This window comes from Anas acuta, chromosome 1 (genome assembly GCF_963932015.1).
Source record: "Anas acuta chromosome 1, bAnaAcu1.1, whole genome shotgun sequence".
Classification (NCBI taxonomy): domain Eukaryota; kingdom Metazoa; phylum Chordata; class Aves; order Anseriformes; family Anatidae; genus Anas; species Anas acuta.
In genome coordinates, this window is record NC_088979.1 from 53,358,081 (window position 1) to 53,373,807 (window position 15,727).

Genomic DNA, 15,727 nt, shown 5'->3' on the forward strand with positions numbered 1-15,727 from the left:
ACCACAAGCAAAACAGATAGACTCTGAGAGACCAGGAATAAAAATGTAGGTAAAATGCCAAACAAGATGGTTTTCAAACAGCTTTTCAAACTGAGGATGGTGTATTTATCACTGGATTTAGGCAGTACCTGGCTTAAAGGTTTTTACTCCTGATCATATAAAGCAGCATTTTTGGCCTTCATTTTTGTCCTTCCTGCATTTTTCAGGCTGAGGACAGAACTAACAAAAAACTTAAATGAAGCACTGTACAGTGTAACTCAACACTCCTTGTCTCATTTATGTTTCTTATTTGTTGCAGGGTTATAAAGCTTTGATAGTTTATGAAGGGTACTCAGAATAGATTTTTTCTAATGAATGTGGTACTGGCAAGATTTTTTCCATAGTTTTTAATAGTTGCTTTTTCACTCTGCACCCTCAAACTTTCTATTTTTCTTTCCCTTAAGGGCTTCTCTTTTTGAAATTTGGCACAGTATTGGGATTTTTCCTCTCCTTTGTCTCTTTGAAAGTAAAAGGTCTGCTTTGTTCATGTTCTTTCACATAAAAGAAATTATCAGTAACATCTGCACAAACACTGGAATAATTAACCTTTGCATTTTTATTAGAAGCAGATCTTTCTGATTACATATAGGCATTGCTGTATTAGTCAGAGTCTTGCAGTCAAGATGAAGAGCATGCACTGCGCATATTCTTACAGCCAATCCAGTCAGTACCCTAAAGAAACTACATGCCATTGCCTCCTCTCCTGCCCCCAAACAGATCTGATGTATGAAAGATCCCAGCAGGTAAAAGTAATTCTTAAATATTTAACCATGAGTGTATTTTCAAGAAATTACAGAGGAATATGCATCCTTGCTATACCTCCACACAGAACTTGATTACCAATGGCCTGATATCAATGGGTGGGGGTCTCCCACATCAGTGGGGACCAGCTTTAAAAGAGTTTCCCCCTAACCTGCCATCTTGAACATTAAATACATGCTTCATGCACATGGGCTTTTAATCATGGTGTGAAAGATGAGCAGCAAGAGGTAACAGCTTTCCCTGCTGTCGTCCGTGGGTTTCCCTGGGGTATACCTGACAGCCCTGCTGGGGGAGACTCCTGAACTCATGCCTACAGGCCTAGCCTGCCCAAATGCTGGCCTGGGGCAGGACCTTTCTGCCTTCCCATCCCACCATGAGATGTGTGCTTCCCTCCACCCCTGGCCTTTCCCAGGGGGTCTGGGTCTCTTTTTGGATGCTCCAAATCCAGAAGAGCTCAGGCTACCTGAGGGCTGAAGAGACAAGAGAGTGAAGCCAGGAGAAGGGAGAACACTGGGCAGTAAGGCCCAGTCTGGTGCAGACAACACAGAAATTTGGCATCTAACAGGGTAATCAGGTCTTCACTGCCAGAGGTCTGGAAGACTCAGCAATATCGGATGAAACCTCCCTGGCTCTGCCTTTCACAGGAGACTCCTGAATAATGTCTTCTTTGCCTATGGCTTTCAGCTCCAGCCAGCTCAGCCCAGGCAACTCAGCCAGGTAACATGGTTAGCACAGCATACAATTATCTAATGAGAAAGCCCTGAGGATAAAACAATATATCTAAGCTCTCTGCAGCGCCTCTGGGCCTGCTCCTGTGTTTCACCCTTGTTGCAGAAGGAGCTCACAGCCTGTTTCAGGCGCAGCCCTCTGCCAAAACCAGGCTTTGGTGTTCTTCCAGGACAAATCCACGAATAATTTCTTTTTTTTTTTTTTTTTTTCCTCACACACAGGAAAGCAAAGTTTATTTTCTGTCAGAGGTGGTGCCTTTCCCCATCGCCAGCCTTGCCAGGCCGAGTGCATTTCTAAGAGTCCTGGAAGCATTTTCCAATTCCCCAGAGCAAGCAGGCCGGGTTGCAGAGGTGGCTCCATCCCTGCCCTGGCGTGGCAGGACACGCAGCCTGCACCAGAGGCCTTGTTTCCTGATGCCCTTCTACAGAGCACCACCACATCTGTACGAGTAAAATAAGCATCACCAGGGACATGATTTTAGGACAGTGCCAAATTCTGGCCCTGCTAGGCACGGTTTGGGAGCTGGTACAGACAGGGCCATAACCAGCAGGCAGCCTGGATGCAGCCACCTGGTCAGGGGTAAAAGGGGTTTTCACAAGGTGGATGTGAGCTGATCAGTACCACCTGGCTTCACTGGCACATCTGATTTACCAGAGCAGATGTAGCCAGCAAGGCTGCAGGTGCCTCTGGCAGGCAGCAGTGGCTATGGAGGCAACAGGCAGATATGCTCAGTACATGGCGAGTGTCAGGCCTGTCTCCTTCTGACTTAGCTTTCTCCTTCATCCTCTCTAGGCCAAAACAGCTCACCCCACAACAAAGGAATTGCGCCTCCTTCCTTCCTACCCACCTGCCTACCAGTACATAAACATCAGGCAGGAAGGGGACACAGGCAAGCAACTGTGTACAAGGAACCAGGTGAAATAAATAGAAGAGATGCTTAAAAGAGGTGACTATGCCATCTAGGTGACACAGACTATGCTGAATGGTGTTCCCTTCCTATACAGTCTGGCCAGAAACTAGGTAGGAGTAAGACAACTAGTGGTTCACCTTGTCACACCTCATCCCTCTGAAGCACATTACCACTGCACTTTTTGGAGAAGATGAGCCTAGAGCCAAGCTTTGAAGCTTCCAAGATGCAGGCTGGTTAGAGATGGATGGGAAGCATCAGAAACAGCCATGAAATATGGGGAATATTTGACTTCTCTTTTCCATGTGTTTTACAGATCAACTTTTGATGGTGCTGATGCCTACTCAGGTGCCAATGCTGAGCCACGTGCATGAAGCATGTATTTAATGTTCAAGATGGCTGAAGGAATAAAGGAAGGAGGGCCATGCCCAGGCAAACACAAGCCATGAGAATGCAATGTTGCATTAAAATGACATCAGTCTAATGGCACTGGCTAATACACAACAATTAGCTGGTGGGCAGCAGGAGGTCATCATTCAGCTCTGCTTCACAGAGCTGTGTGTGCCTCTGAACTGAGTAATATTATTTTCTGTTTTATCTACCCTTTCTTCTGACATTAATATGTTCTTAATAAGCTTACCTCTTCCTGTTATATTTGTTTATACAGGGCTTTGGCCTTGGATCCTTCCCAGAAAAGCTCTAGTGGGACAGAAGCCCCTTGATTTAAAGCTGGCAGGGGTGCCTAGATGCCTGGACCCTATATTAATTTAAATGATACAGTGTAAATATCTGCATGACTGAGTTTGTGGGCTTTATCAGCATGAGCAATGATTACTGATGCTTATCAATTAAGGCAATCCACATGATTACATTGCAAGATAATTTGAAAAAATACATTTTTTTTTTTTTTTTTTTTTTTTGCAGGGTTAGGATCTTAGTCCCTATCTTTGTGAGTTTTTAGAAGATACTTTGTGAGATGCAATAAGCTTCTTAGGTAACATATTATCCTCCACAGACCCAATCATTGGCACTTTTGTAACAAGCTTGAATTGACTCCATTACAAATTTTTCAGCAAAATCACTGTAGTATAGTTTAAAAGAAGAACAGGGATTTTTACAGGGCTTGGAGTTTTTGTGTTTCAAATAGAGAGTAGTTTTAATACATATCAATTGCAAGAACAACATCCATTTGAAACAGCATGGAATACATGGGATAGATATTTTAAAACAGATAAAATTTGCGTGAGCCCCAAACCTGAGATTCCAAATACAATCTAAGTCAAACACCTTAGCAAAATGTTGTTCTTGCTCCATCTGAACCTGGAGGTAATCAAAAGATTTAAGACTGTCCCCAAGGAAGGTAAAATCTCTGCTCCTATTCAAACTATTCAAGAAACAGGGGAACTGGTAGACCTGCTGTTCCTCCTTTGCAACAAAGAATGGGACTTCTGTTACTTTGAAACATTTGGAAATTAGATTAAAAGATTTTGCAGATGATCCAGTCATTAGCAATGCAGGAATTTTTAATTTGTAAAGCTGGCCTAGTGACAATGACTCCCTTAAGACCCTGGGAGAAAGAAGTGGTTCCAGCAGCATGGTCACACTGCAGTCATCTTTTGGAAAATGAAGGCTAAGAAGGCATTGAAGCATTGCCACAAGAGAAAGAGCACAAATCTGCATCCAGAAAGTGAACCCTGCACAGATTGTTTCTGTACTGTATGGCAGAAGGTATTGATTTCCTCACTCATGTGGAAATTATAAAGATGTTGTATTATTTTTGCCTTAACATTGCCCGGAAGAATCCCAACAAGTTTTGCACCCTGCAGAAGGAGTTGTCCCACTAAGTGCTGATATCAATTAGGATTGGAGACAAAACCAGATGGAAGCTTTTCTGCTTTACCAATTCTGAGGGATAAGGAGAATGCAAACACAAACTGTCTACACCAGCCTCTGTTTAGATAGTCCCTCACACCAAAACTATTCCAGCTCTTTATCCTGTTACACTGGACAACGTAAGACACAAAAAAACTGAAAGATGAAACTAGATGTTAGGTGTCTCTCCATCCAACTAAGTCCCTTACTTGCTAGACCCCAGGATCAGGCCTGATGTCTTTTCTGAAATCACAAATCTTGCATTGGCAGTGGGGGGTTGAAGTGTATCTCCATCCCAGCTGCTCCATAATCCACTGGTCACATAGTCTGCAGGATTTACCTAGGAGTTGTGGGTTTGGTTTAACACAAGTTTTGGAAGGGATTTCCAATTCTTTGCTGACTGTATCAATTAATATATTACTATTACAATCTGATTACTTCCTTTTTTTTTTTTTTTTTCATTTATTCCTCTTCCCCATCTTTGCTAAGGAAGTGACAAGCCAGTCATTTTCATCCTAATATATAATTTATGTACTAAGCATAGAACTGATCCAGGCTTCACTGGGGCACTTAATCGGATGCTTAAACCCAGGAGACACTATTACAGACCGCCCTTTGACGCTCTCCCATAACAGTCTCACGTGTGCCTTAAGCTTAAAACCTTCTGGTAATACAAATCCCATTCTTGGTGCTCATCTCTCCCCAGTCAATGCAGAACAAACTCAGGCACCTGCCCAGGCACTCCTGACTGGATGGTGGCTATCACAAACCCCATGTCCCCATCAGCTCCAGCCCTTCGTTTTGGGTTCATACTGGCATACCATTAACATCTATCTCCTTCTTTACATACAGCTGATCCACATTTTCGTTCTTTTTCCTCATTTACTTTGTACATCTCCAAGACCTTTTGTCGTTTACTTTGAGGTTCTCTGCGAGCTTTGATCCAGTTTGATTTTTGGCATTCCTAATATTTTTCCCTTGCATTCTGAACCACAGATAAATATTTTGGTGGGCTAAAACGGTCTGCTATTCATTTTTCCCTATTCATTCAGTAGGTCTGAAGCTGTTTTTTCCCCTCTTGTATAGCTACAGGCTACCGGCTTCCTCTACATTCAAACTCCTAAATTTCCTAATGCAGATAATTTTTACCGATAAGCCCTATGAATTCAGCACCACTTCTGCTTTCAAAATCAGTGAACTTAGTTGCAAAACTACCTTAATTATTCCCTGTATCAAAAGCTGAATCATCTTATGACCACTTAAAGGTAATTCCCCACAACCAGATCTTCTGTAAAGCACACATTTCAAAACCAAGTTTAAAATTACATCAGTTCCTGATGCTTAAGTTAGTATTCAGAGAAGAATCTGTCTTTTCTCACGGTCAGAAATAATCTGCCCTACTGCTACTAAAAACAGGAAATACGGACTTTCAAGGTACATCTGAAAAGTTTGTGAGCATGTGGCGGAATAAAACAGCTCAGTTGGCTAACATGTGGAGATGATATCTGTCTGTGTCTCAAAAGGTTTTACATTACAGTACAGACTTGTAGTAAAGGGCTGGTCAAGGCAGGGAGAGCTGGCACAAAAGGATCAAAGAACAGAGATGAGCAAAAGAGGCAAATCAGGAACAGTCAGGAAAGCACACTGGCATTTGTGGCCAAAGCACTGTGTTCTTAGAAAATTTAATTCCATCATAGTGATTCCAAATTCTCACAGCTATTCAGTTTTTGGATCAAACCACCAAAGTTAGTGTTCCTCTGCAAAGACTGAGCTTGGTGGTGTTTACCAATGTTACGCAAGAGAGAGTGGTAAAACAGAGCTTTTTTTCTTTTTTCCTTTTTTTTTTTTTTTTTTTCCTTTTTTTTCCTTTTTTTCTTTTTCCCGAAGAGCATGTTTTTCACCACTGTTGAAATCTGCAACCTATCAACAGGAAACAAGAGATTGGACTGACACCTGATTATAGCTGTCAAAGCTGAAGTCCTCTACTTTCTAAGCCCACTGCAAATCTGTTGAAAGGCACAGGGGGAAATACTGGAACATTTGGCGTGCATGTGCAAAATAATAGAGTCTGGCATGGCATCACTCAAACAGTTGTAAAATACCTGCTGCAGAAGCTATTTCCACTTAGTCCCTTCCAAATCTTTGAGAACCATTTGGTTTTGGGAATTTGGCCAATCCCAAAAGCAAATGATAGCTAACAAGTTTGGCAGTGCCAGGGAGATAAAAAACTGGAAAGGTTGTAGTTGTTAGACTAAATGAAAAAGTGTTTTTTGTTGTTGTTGTTGTTCTAGAGTCACTAAAGTTGTCAGCAGTCTTATTTTGCCTTACATCTATATGCTGCTTACTCTTAGAGTCCAAAAGATGTGAAAGCTTCCAGGCTGAATTATCTCTTTCCTGAAAGAACTCAATATTAAAGAAAGCCACAAAGGCAACTTTTGGATGCAAGATGAAAGACGATTAAGACAACAAGGTGATGCTGACTTGGACAATAGAAGTGTTTTCAAAGCTCTTCCCCTTGGTGCTGCTCCATCAGACTCAAAGAGTACTGCTGATCATATCAGTCACTCCGGGTGAGGATCAAGGTTTGGTTCAGGATGTCCAGGAGCAACAAATGTTGGCAATACAAATCCTCTCCTCTCTTCTTCTCTCCTCCTCTCTCATGGTCCTGCTTGTCTTTCAGGAAGGAGGAGGTGGGAAGATGGAAAGGAGAAGATTTTCCTCAGCCCGGGACCAAGGACCAGCTGGGTGAAGGCACAGCTCTTCTGGCATGCACTGTACTCCTGAACCTCTAAGAAGTCATCTCCACACTGGAATACAAAATGTTCATCCCTGCCAGAGCTTCTCAACAACAAAACTGTCAGTTCTCAACTGTTCTTGCAAGAGCTTCCCAGTGATATCATTCCCTTTTCCTGCCTCCATCCTTCCTTTCCCCAGCCAAATGTAATAATAACAGTAAACTACCAACAGTAGGCAATGTATGCAACAATTAAATATATTTTCACAAGAAGCTGCTTATTTTTCTCTGGTTGCCAAAGGAGAGAGCAACACAAAATTAAAACACGTATTCCCCATGATAAGCTGTGGGAGCATGACAATAGTCTGTTTTTCAAGCACCACGAGACACATTTGGCTGCTTCTGTCGAATTAACCATAGCACAGAAGAGGAAAGGATGGTCAGTAAATCTAAAATCATCTGATAATGATTCTAAGGTTTAAAATCTTAAGGAAGAATAAGTTTTAATGTTGAAAGGTGTCCTGGTTTTGGTTGGGTTAAAGTTAAGTTTCTTCCTAGTAGCTGGTATGGTGCCATGCTTTGGATTTAGGATGAGAATAATGCTGGTAACACACCAATGTTTCAGTTGTTGCACAGCAGTGCTTACACAGAGCCAAGGACCCCTGCTTCTCATGCTGCCCTGCCAGCGAGGAGGCTGGGGGTGCACCAGAAGCTGGGAGGGGACACAGCCAGGACAGCTGGCCCAGGCTGGCCAGAGGGATGTCCCACACCTTGTGGTGTCACGCTCAGCAGTAAAACGAGGGGAGTTGGCTGGGGGGCTGCCACTGCCTGGGGTCTGACTGGACATCAGTCAGCGGGGTGGCAAGCAATTGCACTGTGCATCTTTTTTTTTTTTTAATTCATTTTTTTTCTTTTCCCTTTCTTATTAAATTGTTCTTAGCTCAACCCATGAGTTCTTGAACTCTTTTCCTTTTTTTTTTTGATTCTCTCCTGCATGCCACTGGGGGGGGAGGGAGTGAAAGGCTGTGTGGCGCTTAGCTGCCCGCCAGGTTAAACCACAACAAAAGGTCATCCAACTAGTTATTTCCAACTGGACTGGATTTACCATGCCAAAGAGGCTGATCCTGTGCAAAACTGACTTGTCTAACATGACCTTGTTTCTTAATTCACAAGTACTAGTACTTTTACCAGGACTTTCCTGTACTTTAAAAATAAATTTAAAAATAAATAAATTACTGTATATCATTTAGGATTGTAAATCAGTAAGTCTTTGACATAGTTAACATCAAATATTATTTCATTTTAACAGTCATTTGTAAAATAACACATGGGGATTGCTCAATTTCCAGTTCTGGAAAATCATGCCTTTATAAAGTACCCAAGGGTCATAACTGAATATGAGTTTCCAATGTAGTGCTGTGGAAAATAAAGTTAAAGAGATTCTTCTGGATAAAAAACTAGAGTAGGGCACTGGGACAGGAAATAGCAGACTATAACTTTGCATTTTGGTGCCCATAATTTGACAAGAATACTTAAAAATTGGAAAAGATGCAGAAAAGAGCCCCAGAAATTTTCTGGAAGTCCAAGAATTTACTTCACTCAAGAGACTAAAAGGGCTTAATGTGTTCAGTTTATGAAAAACATAACTGAGTGTCAATTATACTCTGCTCCAGTATAAAATTATTTCCAGATTAGCCAATGCTGAGGCTGTTTGATAAGCAAAAGAAGAGACAGAGGATGCTGAAGATGAATTTAAATATTGAACAAACTGCCCTTGGAGCAAACTGCTCAGTAACATCAACCTACAATGGATAAAGTAGCAGCTTCATCCATTAAATCAGAAGCAAATGCCTTCTCCAAAGACAGGCTGTAGTCAGACTAGCCTCAACAAAAAGGGGAAATAGTTGAAATCTAATTCAGTTTGTGACATATGGAAAGGTACTGCAGTATCAAGAACCAGTAATACACATGGGGGACAGGTAACAAGTGATGGAGATGTAGCATAGCAACTCTTTTATTCAGCAACTTGCCCTATGAACAACAGAGTACTGAACAGGGTCAAGATCCCACTGAGTAGCTTCCCATCACTGCATTCATCTGCTGTTTTTTACAAGACAGGTGAAGCTGGGCTCAGCCCGTGGAGCACTGTGATCATGCCTGAATGGCTCCTGACAATTCTGGGAGGCATTAATGTGGTTAGCGGTTCCCAGTCAGGTGTGTGAGTCATGGGCAATGGACTGCCTGGATGTGGTTTTAATTAGCAGCGGGGGTGGATTTAAGAAACAAGCTATAGCCGCTGGGCATAAGGCCAGTTGGGTGGCAAGCTCTTTATACGCCAGCAAACAAAGAGCTGTGCCACACCTCTAGCTCCTCGCACATGCTCTCCACCTGGTCTGTTTGGAGTAGTGAGGCAGATGTATTCAGTCACCTCGCTGCTCCTGGCAAGCTTGAGGACATTGGCTCACTGGGCTGAGACATTCAGAAAGGGTGTGTGAACAACACTGGCTTTCTTCAGTTTTATACTCCTGGGGTCTGGACAGTATCATAGCTTGGCCTAATGCATTGCTACCTGAAAAGTGAAGAGGTAAAAGATTTCTTCTGCATTGCAATAGGCTTTTCTTTGAAAGGAAGAGTGGAGACTGACACTGGATGTGAACAGTGACAAGCAAAATGCTAATAGCCCTACTGAAGATAAATTCTCAACATAAAAGTGCTTAACTACCAAATTCTTCTTTCAGGATCGTATGAGACAGTCACAGGAACTGATGCCTGAATGTATATACATAATTCTGTGTTTTGTGCTTCAGCTTTAGTGGAAATTGCCTAGCCTTTATTGTCAAAGAGGTAGTAAATAGCCTTATGTGAGTAAGAGAGTTTGGTGTTGCTCAAGTGAACTTGCCTATCATGCTCAGTATCTCGGTTATTTAAGACAAAAGGAATACATATCTGTGCTTATGAGCAGATATGTTTCTACTGCCTTTGGGGAAAGAATGACTAGCAGCATTGCAAAAGTCATCAGAGTTGCACACTGGCAGGTGCCCAACAGGTGCAGTAATTCAGTGGAAAGGCTGGTTCCCTGCCACACCAGAATGGGAAGTGGCCTCAGTGGAAGCACCCCGTTGAAGGAGGTAGGAAGGGGAATCATTGCAGAAAAGCAACAACCCTTTTTTCCTTCTTGCCTAAATCCCATGTGAAGTGATAGCATCTCAGAGGGCTGGTACCATAGCAGGCTGGCAGGGGGAAGAGAGGGGTTTGCACTGTTCCTTATGAGATAGGCTGAAGAGGAGACGTGGAGAATTTTGCAATCTGATTAAGTGTTGTAATTTTTAAAAGTTGTAATATTGTGAAGGTATTAAAATGTTTTCAGACCTGCAAAACATAGTATTAGGAAAGTCATTCATTAACTCATTTGCACTATTAATTCTCATATCATTACTTTATGCCAAACTATCTTATGCAATTTTGATATAATTGGTGAATTCACATGGCTGATACTTATCTTAAAAATTTACACTCCTACTTCTGGTATATTCTTATCATTATGCTTTTATTTTTTTTTCCTGCTCTGTGCCCGTACTCAATGATGTGACACAGCACTCGGGAAGGAACGATTATTTGCATATGCTTTTAAATGCACTCATTCATAACTACTAACGCGATCAGATATCGTGAACTATGTATAGTCAGGATTACTGATTAGTCAGTCCTACTGTAATTTCGGCCGCTAATGCACAGATATTTAGATAATGGCTTCTGAGGACACGGCTCCGCAGGGTGGGGAGGAGGCAGGGAAGGGCCCAGCAGCCAGGGCCTGTCCCACAGCCCCAGCTGGGAGCAGGGCAGCCTGGGGAGCCATAGTCCATGGTGACAGTGACCCAGGTCAGACACAGCCCAGTGATCGGTGGCAGGCCCCTGGTGATGGGGCAGGTCCGAGGTCAAGCTGGGAAATGGTGCCAGCAGGCCAGGGTTCAGGTCCGGATCAGCGGCCCATGGCCCGGTGCGGGCTGGGCTGTGAGGCAGCAGGAGCAGTAGTTCAAGCAGGGCCAAAGCCCCAGAGCCTCGGCTTAAAAGCAGATCCCACAGGGAGGGGAGGGTCCCTGGATGTGGCCTTCCCACAGCACAATGCTGGCTGGAAGCCTCTCCACAGCTCCGGTGGGAGCATGGCTGCAGTGTTCATGAGGTGGCCCCAAGCCCCAGCAGCCAAACCTCCAGCATGGGCCCTCACAGGGGTTTTCTTGAGGTTGAGGTCATTTGGATTGCAGACTAAAGTGTTTCTTTTCAGCACTGGGATGTTTCTCTTCAGTGTTTATGTTCATCTGAAGCAATATTTCTGTCACTATCCTATCTCTCTGTTTCCTAGTCTCCTGCCTTCTTCATCAGTGTTTTAGTCATTTCACTTTGCATTTGCCATCTCCTGAAGCATTGAACACTTCAGTCCACAGCACCCTGATGCTTGTTTATGTCTAATCCTACTGATTTCAGTAATGCCATCGACATACTGTAGCACAGACCACTTCTAATAGTGCTAATAGTCTAATAGCTTCATTTGATGAGTTCAGTCTATGAAAAACACTTGTTTTTGAAATGTCTTCCTCGAGCCCGTCATTTCATCCATGTCTGCTCAGAAGTTCTCAGCAAAGCACAGTTACTTTTAAATACATCCTGGCTCACAGCACTGATCAAATTTACGACTTGTCCTACAATTTCTAATTCGCTGCATTTCAGTGTTTTGCATTTTGTAGTTTTATACAGATGCAACAGCCATTTTGACTTTCTGCTACTCACTGCAAGTCTAGCCAGAGTAGGCCAACAATAACAGTACACTTAAAGATAGCAAATATCATTAATCCAAATATGTTTGCTAATGTTCAGTGTCAACAGCATAAACTAAGGAGACTAATGCAAGATCGACCAACAGTCAAATTGCCCCGCTCATCTATTATCATTAATGTCCAGGTAAGGAACATGATGAAAAAAAATAAGTTTAATCCTGTGTATTTTTATTCTTCCACCAAACACTAATTCAAACCGATTGTTTGAAATCCCAGCCATTCTTTTCAAATATTCGTAAAGTAATAATGTAAGTAATGTACAAGACTTGGTAGCTTGCCTATTAACTATAAAATGCTTTAAAATGTAGCAAAGCATAGTTTTCTATCTATATGGATATTGAATATGTACATTTACTGATATGCATATTCATGTATATTCTTAAATGCATATATACCTAGCTTATTTAAAGTTAGTCTAAATCCTGAACTGGGTTACCTGCTGTCCCTATATATTCTCAAAACAATTCTCCTTGTGATGAGTATATGAGATTTCTCTTTCTGTACTGTAGCAATATAGCAACTGTACTAAAGAATAATAGTATTATACTGTAATCATAGAATGGTTTGGGTTGGAAGGGACCTTAAAGATTACCCAATTCCACCCCCCTGCCATGGGCAGGGACACATCCCACCAGCCCAGGCTTCCCAAAGCCCCATCCAGCCTGGCCTTGAGCACCTCCAGAGATGGGGCATCCACAGCTTCTCTGGGCAACCTGTGCCAGGGCCTCACGACCCTCAGAGTAAATATTTTCTTCTTTATATATAGTCTAAACCTACATATTTTTAATTTAAAACTGTTAACCTGCTGTCCTAGCTGTCACTAGATTCCCTGACAAAGAGTCCCTCCCCAGCTTTCCTTTAGGCCCCCTTTAAGTACTGGAAGGCCACCATAAGGTCTCCCTGGAGCCTTCTCTTCTCTAAGCTAAACAGCCCGAACTCCCTCAGCCTGTCCTTGTAGGAGAGCTGCTCCAGCCCTCTGATCATCCTTGTGGCCCTCCTCTGGACTCATTCTAATATGTCCACGTCCTTCTTGTGCTGGGGCCCCCAGAGCTGAACGCAGTGCTCCAGGCAGGGTCTCTCATGAGCAAAGTAGAGGGGGAGAATTGCCTCCCTCCACCTGTTAGCTAGATCTCTTTTGATGCAGCCCAGGGTACGGTTGGCTTTCTGGGCTGCAAGCACACATTGCCGGCTCATGTTGAGCTTCTCATCAACCAACAGTCCCAGGGCCTTTCCCTCAGGGCTGCTCTCTATCCACTCATTGTTCGGCCTGTATTCATATATTATTGATCTGTGTCTGCAACGCTCAATAAAAACAATAGATTTGTAATGAGCATAAAGACTCTGAGATTACCTTCTCTAGCTGTGTATGTCACCCAGCACTTCGTGAATAATAAGGTGAGCAGCAAATGTCTCAAACTGAAACTATTTCATACTGCTGTAACTAGATGTTGTCCTTTTGCTATAGCAAGCTGTGAAATTGTCTACTCCCTCAACTTTCCTATTTTCAGTGATTTCATTGCTCCTTGAATCTCCTCTGTATTTTGTGCCCGTTCACCCTCTGCCATCTACCTTGTTTACCCAGAGTTTCCAGGGTGCATCCATCTGGAAGGCACGGGAGGATTGGGCGCTCAGCTGGAACGCACCCTTCCTACTTTCAACACCATCTCTCACTTTGCTGCCAGTTCTCAGGAACCAGTTTTGTGTTTGTGTTATTATCCCAGACATATTTCCATAGAACTTAGCCATTGCCTACATTATGTACTGATGCCTCCAGGCTTTTTGATTTCTTCACCACTTTATACACTGCTTTTACTTCTTCAGCTTCCCCACAAGTCTTGAGTCACTTACGCTGTCCCTGTAAATTCTTGTCTTACTGCTTGTCCAACTTCTCTGTGGTTGTTTAGTCCTTTCATAACTACCTCCACACAGCCCAGGATCAATTATCAAGATGACATCTGGATTGCATATAGGGTTTGTTTTTTTTTTCCTTTTTCTTTCTTTTCCTTTATTTTTTTAATTTAATTTTATTTTTATTTTACCATAGTTATTCCCACTACTAATTCAGTTTAGCAAAGTGTGTACATCTTCATGAGGAAACCATACATTGTCAGCTGACAGATCTGTATCAGCCAACTTACTCATTCAGCAAGCAGGTTACGACAGCTAACATAGGCTGAAGTAAAAATCATAAGATGCGTGCTATAGCTTACTGGTATTAATAACATCTTTGCCCTGCTGCAAAGGTGTCAGCTGTATTTTAAAACTGTGATTGGACTGATTTCAAAAGGAGCTATCAGCAGTAAAGGCTGTATCACGCGGTGCTCGTGCAACAGAGCTGGCGATATATCACATGATCAGGTAGTGTCTTTTGTGGAGTTTTGGAAAAATGGTTCAAGAAAGGCCTATAGCAATGCTTTCCCTTTCCCGACTTCATATTTAAATACTCACTAAGCTATCGACTGTTTTCCAACTTTTGTGTGTTCAGTAACAAAGAAAAGAAGTTTTTGATGTAATGGAAAACACCATTAACAGGTTAATTTTCAACTTTGCCTTGAACTTCTTAAATGACTGATTAACTTACTTCCTGACAGTTTATAGAAGAAATGAGGGTTGTAAACAGGACTGCTTACTTCTTTCTTATCACCTAAGTATCTGTTTAATTTATTCATCACTTACACAGTAACTGCCCCGAAACAATGCACAGTGAAGTGCTTCTAACCATGAGCTCCACAAAGCCATCCACTAGAATTGGGATAAAGGCCAAGAAACCACTAAGTCCTCCTCAAGCCCTAAAAAACATAGCCTGCAGTTCAAGTGGTGCTTGGTGCTTTCCACTATTCTATATTTCTATGATTCTATGATCAAGTGAGTCACTTTTAGTGTCCCATGAGCACGATGCTCCTGACTGAATGCACTGGATACGGCCTTGCTATAGGCCTATCAGCTAGGAGCGAGAAGAGAAAATTTCTTAGGAGTTTGTGTTACAATCATCTAGAAGCAGAAATGTACAGCCCCTTCCTAGCTTGGCTGCAGTTTAAAACAAGGTGGTCTGACTGAGAAGGCATCACTTTCTTTAGCCCATGTCACAAAGAAGCAACCAGGGAGCCCTGTCCTGCTGAGCCCCCATAAGCTCATCACAGGCCACAGTGCTAAGGCTCACTGCTGTGCACTGCAAAAGGCAGAGCAGGGAGGGATGGGGCAGTGTTTGTACCCAGCCACCTTTGGTTTCTGAGCCCAAACAAGCAGCTTCTCATGATTTTCCGGATCAGCTAAAAGAGCACTCACGAAAAGTCCAGAACAGGGCCTGAATTCAGTATCAGATGCAAAATATGTCTCTGATCACCAAGCATTCTGCCAACACCACTGTCACAGAGCTGGTTTGATGATAAAAAAAAAAAAAAAAAAAAAGTAAAATTGGAAGGCAGAGGTTGAATATAAATTAATGTTAACTCTCAGAAAACTCTCAGGAACTCTCTACTTCAAATATTTAATATATAGGTCAAATATTTAATATATATATATATGACCCATTTCTGTGCTCTCCTTGATACCTTTTTCAAAGTTAGTGAAAAGATATATGAAGGATTTTATGAAGGTTAACCCCTGCCATAAGACAAATATGTCACTGAATTATTTGACAGCAAAGGGAGAATGATAGCTGTCTGTGTAATATGGTCCTCATCATTAAAATTACCTGCTATATTGTAGTGTCACTGTGTAGCAAAACCGCTTTCCATGTATTTGAGGCTGGCTGTGTTAATAAAAATCTTTTTGTTTGCACCTGATGTGTGGGATGTGGGTTTACTACTCTGAAAAGAAATTCCTTCTCATAGTGTAATTCTCTGGTCTGTA